Source organism: Chelonoidis abingdonii, chromosome 18, assembly GCF_003597395.2.
Source record: "Chelonoidis abingdonii isolate Lonesome George chromosome 18, CheloAbing_2.0, whole genome shotgun sequence".
Classification (NCBI taxonomy): Eukaryota; Metazoa; Chordata; order Testudines; family Testudinidae; genus Chelonoidis; species Chelonoidis abingdonii.
This window is the reverse complement of record NC_133786.1, coordinates 13,012,528-13,023,589: the sequence shown is the minus strand read 5'-3', so window position 1 is coordinate 13,023,589 and position 11,062 is coordinate 13,012,528.

The window sequence follows — 11,062 nt, the reverse complement described above, 5'->3', positions numbered from 1 at the left end:
GCTCTGTGGATAAGCAGAGAATTCTGTCACTGAGACTTTATGCCAATGCTGGGGCTGAAGTTTAGGGGTCAGCTAGCACCAGCAGCAACTCTGAGCTCCCACTTCTGCCCGGGCACAGGTCTGCCACCAGTGAGGTCAAACTCTTCCCATCAGATTCACATGGCAGCTCTGTCTCCAGGCTGAGAGGAGGGTTACCCTTGCACTGATGACCAGGAGAGCACACTGCCTAGTGTTACGCTATATGCCTCTTGTGCTAGAACATACTTCCACACTCAAAGGAGAGACAGTGCTTCTGCCTACAGGGTAAATACTGCCCTCTGTAGCACATGGCAGCTGAGCTGTGATTTCTCAGTTTGAGAGCAGCATGTGAAGTTCCTTCTTCCCCAAAGCATGCATGGTGGGCCTTGTATGCTCAGCCATGTTTCACCTCTCCAAATTGCTGGTTAGCAACAAGTATCCGAGGATGCTGGTTAGCAACACGTCTTTGAGGATGCTCACGGCTGCAGCCTTTTGCCCTGGACTCGCTCTGAGTGGGGTTTTGTTCATGTAGTTCAGGGGTCGGCAACCTTTCAGAAGTGCTGTGCTGAGTCTTCATTTGTTCACACTAATTTAAGGTTTTGTGTGCCAGTAATACATGTTAATATTTTTAGAAGGTCTCTCTCTCTATGTCTATAATATATAACTAAACTATTGTTATATGTAAAGTAAATAAGGTTTTTAAAATGTTTAAGAAGCTTCATTTAAAATTAAATTAAAATGCAGAGCCTCCCGGACCGGTGGCCAGGACCTGGGCAGTATGAAAATCAGCTTGTGTACCACCTTTGGCACACGTGCCATAGGTTGCCTACGCCTGATGTAGTTGATGTGTTCAATTCCTTAGGCACAGCTGTCTGCTGAAAGTGGCATTTGCACTAGGTCTGCAGCTGCAGCTGGCTTGCAAGGATTCCAAAAGGGACTCCCAGCACCTGCCTTAGCCATGGGATCTGTGCCGGGAGCCTGCTCACGTGGAAGCAGTAACCAAAATATTTTAAACAACAGAACTTAAAAAGGATCAGGGAGGTGTTTGGATTGACTGCCAGAAATCTTGTTGTTTGTCCTAATCTTCCCTGCTCCTGGCTGGGAAGCGTGTGATGTTACCAGTGCTCCTAGGTTTTGTCAGGACAGAATTGGAGGCTGGGACAAGATGAAAAGTTAAGATCTTGGATTGAGAACACTCAGTTTGGAGCTGTTAGAATCCAGGGGCTGGGCTCATCTCTAGCTAGACTATTGCTGTTAGGAAGGCATCCTGGCCAAATTTGTACTCAAACGACCTTATGCTGCTGATCGTAGAATGAGCCATACCGTTATAGGAGAAGCTCTCCCTCACTTTGAACGTGCTCGTGCTGAAAATCAATGGGAACTTTGCCATGAAGCAAAATTGAGAGCGATTTTTTGTCCGTGGGTCCCCACTTTACCAAGGTTTAATGAGCTGCTCAGCTCCTGCAGCAGTCACTTGGCACCTTGTGGAACCAAGTGCTAAAAGCAACTCTAAGCAACAATGCTAGTGCAAGCACAGCTGCCATATTCCACCACAGAGGCGGCTGCACATCACTGATGAGCAATGTGGCAGCAAAAGGAAGGTCTGGCCTGTTAGTAGTTTTGAATATGGGAGACTCAGGTTCAATTGCCTGTTCTGCCACAAACTTCCTGTGTGACCTTGAGCAAGTCATTTAATTTCTGTGACTCAGTTTCCCTTCTTCAAATGGCAAAAACAGCACTTTCCTCCTTCATCAGGGTGTTGTAGGGACAAATGTATCAGACTGTGAGGAGCTCAGCAAGCTGTTGTATGACAGTAATGGAGGGCCATAGAAGTATTATAGATAGAACACAATCCCTGTGCTTGCAGGATCAGCCTCAAGTCAGCATGTTAAGTACAACCAGCTGAGTAACTGGCACCCAGTCTGCTGATCACTGAGCAGTCCCCTTTGTGGATGAAAAGGAGCTATTGGAATGCACAATGCATTGTTCTGCTTAACATAACGGGGCTTGTGTGCAATTGTTTCTTTGTGCCGCTGACCTCGGGGTGATGTCCTCACACTGAGCTTTTTACCAGCTGTAGTAAATGTTCATTCTAGATTAATCCTGTCTCGGATCAATAATTAATGTTGCTGCATCCTTTACAATTCTCCCTAGCGAGAAGGAGAGAGAAGCTTGGTGACAGGATAGTATTTCACACGTTCCCTGTCAAAAGATCTTTGTTGTATGCAGTGGTGTGTTGTCGCCGTGTGTCCCAGAATATTAGGGACACAAGGTGGGTGGGGTAATGTCTTTTATTGGCCAACTTCTCTTGGTGAGAGAGACAAGCCTGTGAGCTTACACAGCTGTTTGTGAAGAGCTGAAGAAGAGGTCTGTGTAAGCTCAAAAGCTTGTCTCTCTCACCAACAGAAGCTGGGCCAGTAAAAGATATTACCTCATCCATCCATCTTGTCTCCTAAAATGTCTTTTGTATTCTTTGAAGACCCCTCTGGTCCAAGCTGTGGCAGGCTTTTTATATCAAAGATGCATTTTGCTACTTAAGGGAAGGCAAGATCTCAGGCCATATTGATTGACATGGTCTTTAATAGCTTCCCTCTTTGCTATGTACATGAAACCCACCTAATGCGCTTGCCTGGGTCTGTGAAGCAGAACCCTCACTGTCCAGACACAGTATCTTGTTTTAAGGGGGAGTTGAATATTTTGAGTCATCTTAGTGCTGCTGAAAGGTGCCAGATGGCAATGGAGATCAGTCCTCCAACCACAAGGTAGACAGATTCCCCACTATTGCACCTCACTCCTGGCTTAGAGAGATACCCCCTCTAAGAGTGAAAGAGGAGTTAAATCTCCATAACCCATTCAATCCAGCCCCTTCTGGTGAGACCCCCCAACAAGGGAACAAGTGAGTAGACCAAGACCACCTACTTCCTTTTGGCCACCAAACAACTGTTAGATCACTGACGTCCAGCTGCTAGCAAACTGAGTCAGACATGAAGTGGTGGCCTAAAGTGAAAATCTCTGAATCTCATTACCAGCCCCCTGAGCCATCCATGTCCCTAGAGTACCCTGTGTTAAAAATCAAAGTGATCTTGATTCTGTCTCTTTAGAAGACAAATAGGTCAAGACAGAGGAAGTTTGAGTCAGAGCTCCTGTAGCCTCTGGCTCCCCTTGAGACAGCTCGCAACACATCAGGGTTCCTTCCCAATTGCAGTTTTGACTCATCCATTCACCATTGGATAGAAAAATCTAAGCGTCTATGTTTATTTCTGTAATGAAGAAAACAAGCAGTGCAGCTGGACTTAGCCATGCTGGTGGCTATCGAGGAGCCTTGCCCTTGCACATAGGACATAGGATTTCTAATATGTTTATGGTATATAAGACAAATGCTCACTTAATTCTGTATTTCAATAGCCCCTTTCATGCATGGATCTCAAATAGATTTTGCAAGTCATAACGTGTGGATTATGAATTCCTTTAAAGAAACCGAGGCAATGATAGGTGCTCGAACAGGCCTGTATTCTCCCAGAAAAGAGTTTTGAATGGAGCTAACTGAAAAATGCCAATTTTCCATGGGAAATTTTGATAGATCCTCAGTTTATTTGGGCTTGTTGGTTTTTGTTTTTGTTTTTATTTTTGGGGGGGGTCCTCAAAATTTCTTGTGATTTTGTTTTTTATCGAAAAAATGAAACAAGATAAACTTCAGTTTTATATTTTTTCTCAAATTGATTCCAAAAACTGATTTTTGCTTGTTTCTTTTTAGAAAAGGTTGACAATTTATTTTCTGCACACACACACAAAAAAAACATAAAAATAAATCCTTTTTGTAAAAAATTGTCAAAATGGCCTTTATGATGGAGAAAAAAATTTATGAGAAATTTGGAGTTGGAGTTGTTTATAGAACTCGAGTCCTGCCTCCTAGTTCCCTCCCCTAACCATTGGTTACAGTCCTTCCCAATCCACGGGTATCACAGTGAATAAGCTAGACCAAGCAACAGAACCCAAAAATTCTTACTCTCTGAGCACCATTTCCCTGATCTTAGTGGCCAGAAAAGGGAAAACAGAGATTCTGAGTATAGAAAGAATAAAAATGTGAATAAGGATGTGGAATACAGAGTCCTGTTCCTCCAGTTTAATCTCTCTGGGACCAGGATTGACTTTTACTATGGGTATGTTCAGAACCTAGCATAATTGGCCTAGACATCAACTGGATTCTCTAGGCTCAGGTTTAATAACAATAAGAGCACTGAAATTTGGAAGAGCTGACTAGTAGCTCATAGTTAGACTTGACAGAACTAGATTTTTATTTGTTGTACCTGTTTATCTAAAAGCATTTTTCCATTTTTATAAATGTTCACATTTGTGGGTAAATACGGGGAGGGGCTCAGACAGCGATTATTTAATGACTGCAGAGGCTGACATTCAAAAAGTTAAAGCTTTATAATCGTCAAAATCCAAATGCTCAACATCACACGTCAGGATATGCAAGCAAATATCCTTAACTCAAACACTGATAAGTTCTAAAGTAGCAGTTTTCTTACCTGGCCTATCTGTACGTTTTGATCATTATCGATGGGAATATTTTTTCGTCAGTTTGTATGCACGCAGCAAAATTGACATTTCCCGACATTTACTGGGGTAAAAATCTAATCCTTCCAAGCCTACTCCTAGCACAGTCCAGGACCACCAGTTCTCTCTCTCTCTCAGTCTGTAGGTTTTTACTGCAGGGAAGTCTTGCAACAAGCAATTTCTATTTATCTACCTGGGAACATACGAGCTCTTTGTTCTTGGTTTGTTTTTTCCTCAGTCAAAATAAGTTGTCTAGCCTGAAAGAACCAGTTTCACTCTTATGTCTAAAAAATAGCATGAGAGACAAACCTAGGGGGGCAGAAGGATCCTGGTGCTAAATAGATCCTCAGCTGGCATAAAGCATCGAAAGCTGCACTGCTTTACAGCAGCTGCGGATCTGGCCCTCACAATGGGAGAAGCTTTGACACAAGTGGCCTTTATTCTCCCTCCTTGCCCCAGACTTGGCTCAAGGAAATCCTCTGCATGCTTCCTAGCCAGCACTAATCGGTTGGTGACAAGCAGCAAGACCCTAGCGCCTGGCCTCATGCTTCTGGTCTTGTAACCCACAGGTTTGTGACAGCGTTTGTCTGTTAATGCGATTGATGTCATGGGAGTGGCTAAAGCCCAGCTCATACATCTAGCTGTGCAGACTTCGTGCCGAACATCGGTTGCATTGATCACTGAATCAAAGAGTCTGTGGCTGAGTCTCTTGGGGTTCCTCCCACAGGGTGTCTTCACTTGTGAGCCCATTAATCAGAGCTGGGAAGAGCAAGCACAGCCTAACTCCAGCCTTGCTGCTGCAATACGCCATGTGACTTTCTCCTTGCACCACATATGCTTGCATATAAAACAACCTGCATGTAAACTGATCCTCCCCGCACTGCCCTGCAACGTGCTAAGATTGAAACAGCCTATAAATAATCCAATCCCCCACCACAATCTGCGTTACCACTCCACTCACTTCTATTGGCCTCTTCATTTGCCTTGGACATCCTCTCCATCCTTCAGGTGCTTTGCCAAACTCATTGTTCTCTCTTTCCTCTAGGCCTGGCAAGGCCTTGCTCAGCTCCCTTCTGCTTTTCTATTGGTGCAACAATTGGGTTACCCTAATGAATCCATAAATATGTCCGTGAAATGGGTCAATCAGCCTTGGTCTCTCAATTGGCATCAGTGGAAAGCCATCTATTGCCATCAGGCCCATCATACTTGAGATTCCATTACACCTTCCTTCATCTCCTAGGTGAGAGTACATGGTATGTTGTTTTTACAGTACAGATGCTCAGATACTCCAGTGACGATCAGGCAATAGAGTTGTCTGGTGGTGAGGGGAAGAGTGGAAGCAATATAAGGAGACTAATCTAATTAGAATGGGACATGGGGAGAAAATGTGTAAATATCAAGATTAATTGTGAAGGATTTTTTTTTTAAGGCAATATACTGTTTGCTCTGCTGTAGTTCTTGACCTGCAGAAGGGACTGTGGGATTTACTCCTGAAGTCAAACTGGTAGTTTTGTCTCACACAGAAGGGCAAACACATTTGGTTTTTTGTTGTTGTTTTTTTTAAACTACTTAACTTGTTTCTGATAATGGGGAGGAAACAAAGAACAAATATAAAGTCTCTATGAAAGAGAGCACAGTGATCTCGCTGGAACATTCTGCATCTGAATTAAAACACACAATGCCTGTGCAGCAGACAATGAGGGTCCTCTGCATTTCAAGGGGAAGAAAACAGAAGGACCAACATCTCCATAGCTACAAACACCATCCAGACCAGGGAAAGGAGTGTTTCCTTGTGGGGTCAGGATTTGGAGTTATGTTTAGTGGCTGACCAGAAGTACTTAAGAAAGAAGTACCCGTATATGAACAGGAGTGTGTTGCTGTACTGTGCCTGTAAGAGGAGCAGAAAAAAATGCTCAGTTCACAGATTTAAGCCCTGAGGGAGGGAGATGTAAGTGGCATATGCATGATAGTTCCTGTCTTAGCTGACGCATTTGGGGCTGAACTGGGGACCTCAAGAGCTGAAAGTATAAGCTAAAGTACCGTGGCTCCTTAAGTGTGATTGTAACAGACACACATCCTCACCAGACTGGGGACACTCACCAGTGGATTATGCAGGGCTCTTATCCCCATGGGGAGCTGAGGCTAAGGGACTTGCCCAAGGCCACACTGAGGGATTCTGTAGCAAAGCAAAGAATTGCACATAGGTCACCCAGTTCCCAGACAACTACTTAACCACTGTGCCATCCTTCCTCTCAGAATTCTTGGCTGCTCAAGGGGCCAGAGCAGGCCCTGGTGTTGCTCTAAGTTATGGCCTCCCATCCCAGGCTGTGCCACTGCATTGCCTAGACCTGCACAGAAAGTCCACAGTGCTATGGGGCTGTCTCTGTGAGCTGGGAGTTTGCGAGGGAGCTTGTGTAGAGCAGTTTATAGCAGCCCTAAGCAATGCCTACACTCGGAGACTCCTCCCCTGGCAGGCTATGGGCTTTTATAGGCAGAGGCCTGTGCAGGAGGGTAGGGGACAGTGTTTCCAGGACTCCTGAAGAAGGCAAATGGGCAGGTAAGGGACACACAAAGTGTGTATTCACCCACGAAAGCTCATGCTCCAACAGTCTGTTAGTCTATAAGGTGCCACAGGACTCTTTGCTGCTTTTACAGATCCAGACTAACACAGCTACCCCTCTGATAAAGGACTTTGTCTCTCTCACAAGGTCAAACACTTCCTCCTCTCACTGGTTAGCAGAAGGCACGAAGACCACTGCAAAGGGCGGCTCCCTGGCTCCACGCAGGAGTGTGCTTTACAATTTGAGTTGCTCAGGCATATTCCTGCATCGAGGAGACTGAGATGGAGAAAGTATAATATGGATTTTTGAAGAGCTGCAGCAATTATGCCAAATTACAGCTCATGCCCACACCCTGGCTATGAATGCATACTTATGAGGAATGCACAGCACTTTGGGAAGGGGGGAAGAGGAGAGAATAATAGGTTTGTTTTAGCAACCGCCTTAGAATAGCAATAGCAGAGGCCGTGTGGACTGGCCAGCCAGGCCAACCTGCACTGCTCCTGCTGGAATAATTCACTGCAGCACAGTTTCAGGTACTTGCCTAGGACAGTACTTGCCTAGGTACTTGCCTAGGACAGTCATTGACCCCAGTAACTATATGACTTCATGCACTGATTGTATATGCTAAGCAGGGTTGTGTCTGCTCAGTCACTGGAGGGGAGACCTCCAAAGAAAACTGGAGGTGCTGCAGGTGAAGTGCTAGTGATTTAGTGGTTGCTTTCTGGCGGTGGTGTGGATTGGTGGGTCTGCCTTCTAGCTGAGGTATTAAACCCTGATTCCAATCACCTGTGATCACTAAAAACTGCATTGTTCTGCCAACCTCATTGTCCTTCCAGTGTGAGTAATTGCATTCTGCTTCTGAGTTATCCGCCCCTAACTTTCCATTAGAGTTGCCATTCTCCTTCATGTCCTGTCCTCGCTTGTTACAAACCCTTTCTAGGGCCTCATTATGTGCCAGAAGCGGTTCAGTGATGAGAGAAACCATTTGTATAATACTTAGTCCTGTCTTGAGTGCAGGGGACTGGACTAGAAGACCTCTCAAGGTCCTTTCCAGTCCTACAATTCTATACACTATCCTTGTTTTGTGCTGCACGCCATGGTCATGAACCAGGGAACTCGGATTTGTCTGCGCGAAAAGCACAGGCAGCTGCCCCAGGAGCTAAAAGAGAGTGTTAGAATTACAGGGCCTATCATACACAGCTGAGCTGTTCTGATTCCATCCAGTAGAGGACAGAGGCCAACTCACTCCATGGTAAAACTGTAAGGTCCTTTGGGCTTTGTTTAACTGCAAGGGCTTAGGTAAGCCAAAGCATTCGAGTAGTTGCAGGGCTATCCCCAGAACAGAGAGATGAGGGGGGAGCAGTACTAGCCTTGTGTGAGCATTTCCAGTCTGGGTACTGGGGGGCGGTTGGGGAATGCTTTCACTGCCCCCTTCCTGAGAAGCCTTAAGGCCTGTGAAGTATCTGTCTTTATGCACCTCCTCTCTGAAAAGCTACAGAAAATCACCTCGCCCCAAACAAGAGCCCACAGGAGTGAAACCGCTGAGCATTGTCTCATTAGGAAGTGTCAGTCACAGAGGATGGAATAGGCTGTGGGAGGAAAGTGGCTGAAAGAGAGAGAGAGCTGGGAGCCAAAGACGGGTGGGGAAGATTCAGGGGAAGTGGGAGTCCGATGGACGTAGTAGTGGGAAGAATCTCTGACACAGCACCTGCACTAGCAGTCCTTTCCACCAAGTACACCTGCTCCACTGCGCCCTGGAGCACACATAACATTTGTTGTCTGTCCCCTGTCCCCCCGCCCCGCAATGCATTTGACTATGTGATAGACACCTGAGCGAGCAGAAGCATCTGCCAGGTTCTCTCCACCTGTCCTGAGGAAAAGGGAGAGGAGCATTTCTGACGCTTGATAACAACACAGAAATAGCTGTACAAGGCCAGGCCATCGCTGGTGTACATGGGTGTAACGCAACTGAAGTCAACAAAGCTCCACCAAGCTACGTGAGCCAAGTCCCATGTGCCCCAGTCTGCGGTTTGAATGCATTCAAGTCTTCTGAGACTCCAGCACCAGTCAGGGATTGCACTGCATTCAGTGGCAGGCAGTGGAGTTTGCAAAGTGGTGACTGGAGAATGGAGGAAATGGGAAACCTGCCTTCCATGATGACCCAAGCAAGCTGCAAAAATCAATCGCCTAGAGCAGAGATTGGTCTTTAGAGTATCTCCCAGATACCACTGTAATTTCCTTCAGCCTTTATTTAAAGAGTTGATTTAAGATGGAGTCAAAAGGGTCCTTTGTATAAATTTCCCTGTTATCTCTTATCCATCAAGTGCCTATCTGTCTTCTCCTTCCAATCTCTGCATCTCCCATAGATCCTCCTGACCCTGCTTTCTCTTTTTCCTTCCACTCCTGAATTGTTTCCTATCGGGGCCATATAGAATGCACCCCCTTTCTTTTCCCCATGATTTGGGGAACTGCAGCCTCCCTAAAACAGGAGCCCTTTCTGAGACTGCAGACCCACAAACCTGCTTTGCCACAGCTTGATGCTAGCTCTGTCCACCAAGAATCTGCAGGGAAGGGGAAAGAGACCTCTACTGGCTAAATATCCTAGTGCAAGCAAAGCTATCATTGCTCTGCAGGGAGAACAGAGGGACGAAGATACAATAAAATCCTAGAAGCTTGGAACATATTTCATTTGCCTGATGACTAAGTTGTTATCTGCAGCATATTGCACAGTGGATTAGGTCTCTGCCTTGTTCCTGAGCATTGTGGAAAAGCTGCCCCTAATTCAGAGTTAAAGTGAAATCAACCCACCTGAAGGCAATCAAGCTGTAGTCCATCGTGAGGTTGGTTTAGCCACACTGGCTATTTTAGATCAACTCATCTGTTTCTGCTTTAAATTACATATGACGTGAGGTTGGTTTAGCCACACTGGCTATATTTAGATCAACTCATCTGTTTCTGCTTTAAATTACATATGACACAGACTTATTTCATGATAACTCGGAATTAAACTAACTGCTGCCTGGCTTACTTAGTCTGTAGCGAAATGGGTCCAGATTAAACAGTCTGCACCCACCAGTTTAGTGTGGATTTGGCTGGTGAAGAGCAGGTGCCGGCTGCAGTTACATAGCTAGTAGCTGCCTTGGTTTCTCTGTACTACAGGCCTACCCATCTGTGGGGTTACTAGGCAGCTCGGCTTGTGTAGACACAGCAATAGCAAATATTGACTGCTATAGATTATGATCCATTGGATGCATCAGCAGCACAGGAATGATGGAGCCTTGTGCCGTGACTGTTCCTTGATGCCACTCAGAACTATGGTGGCTGACTGACACATATAAAGTGCTACCAACCTCTTGGTCCCTCCCCATCCTCAAGCAAATCCACAGACTCCCACCTCACTGTCAAAGCCGTCCTTGCCTTTTCTTTCATGTGGTCCCTCTTTCTGTGTACCTCTTCTCATCTAGCAGGAGTCTCTTTTCTGTCTTTTCCCACGTTCTTGCTTCTGTGGGCACAAAGGCCTTATCGTCTGCAGCTCCTGCTATCTGGAAAAGAAGTCTTCATCTCTTCATTTTCCCCAAAATGTCCTTGAGTTGCTGGCACTATAGAACTTATGACACACAGTAAGGCACTTGTGATTCCATCCAGTAGAAGGCAGTGATATAGTGGCCAACTTATTACAGTTTATCAGAGAGAAGGTCAAGAGGTGACTTGATCACGGTTCACAGGTTCCTACCAGAAAGAAAACTTCTGATGATAGAGAGCTATTAACCTAACATACAAAGGAAGAACAAGATACAATGGCTAGAAGATGAAGCCAGAGAAATTCAGGCTTGATATAAAGGTACAAATATTGAACAATGAGTAACCATTGCAATAACTGACCGAGGGACAGGGTGAATTCTCCATCATTTGAAGTCAAGATT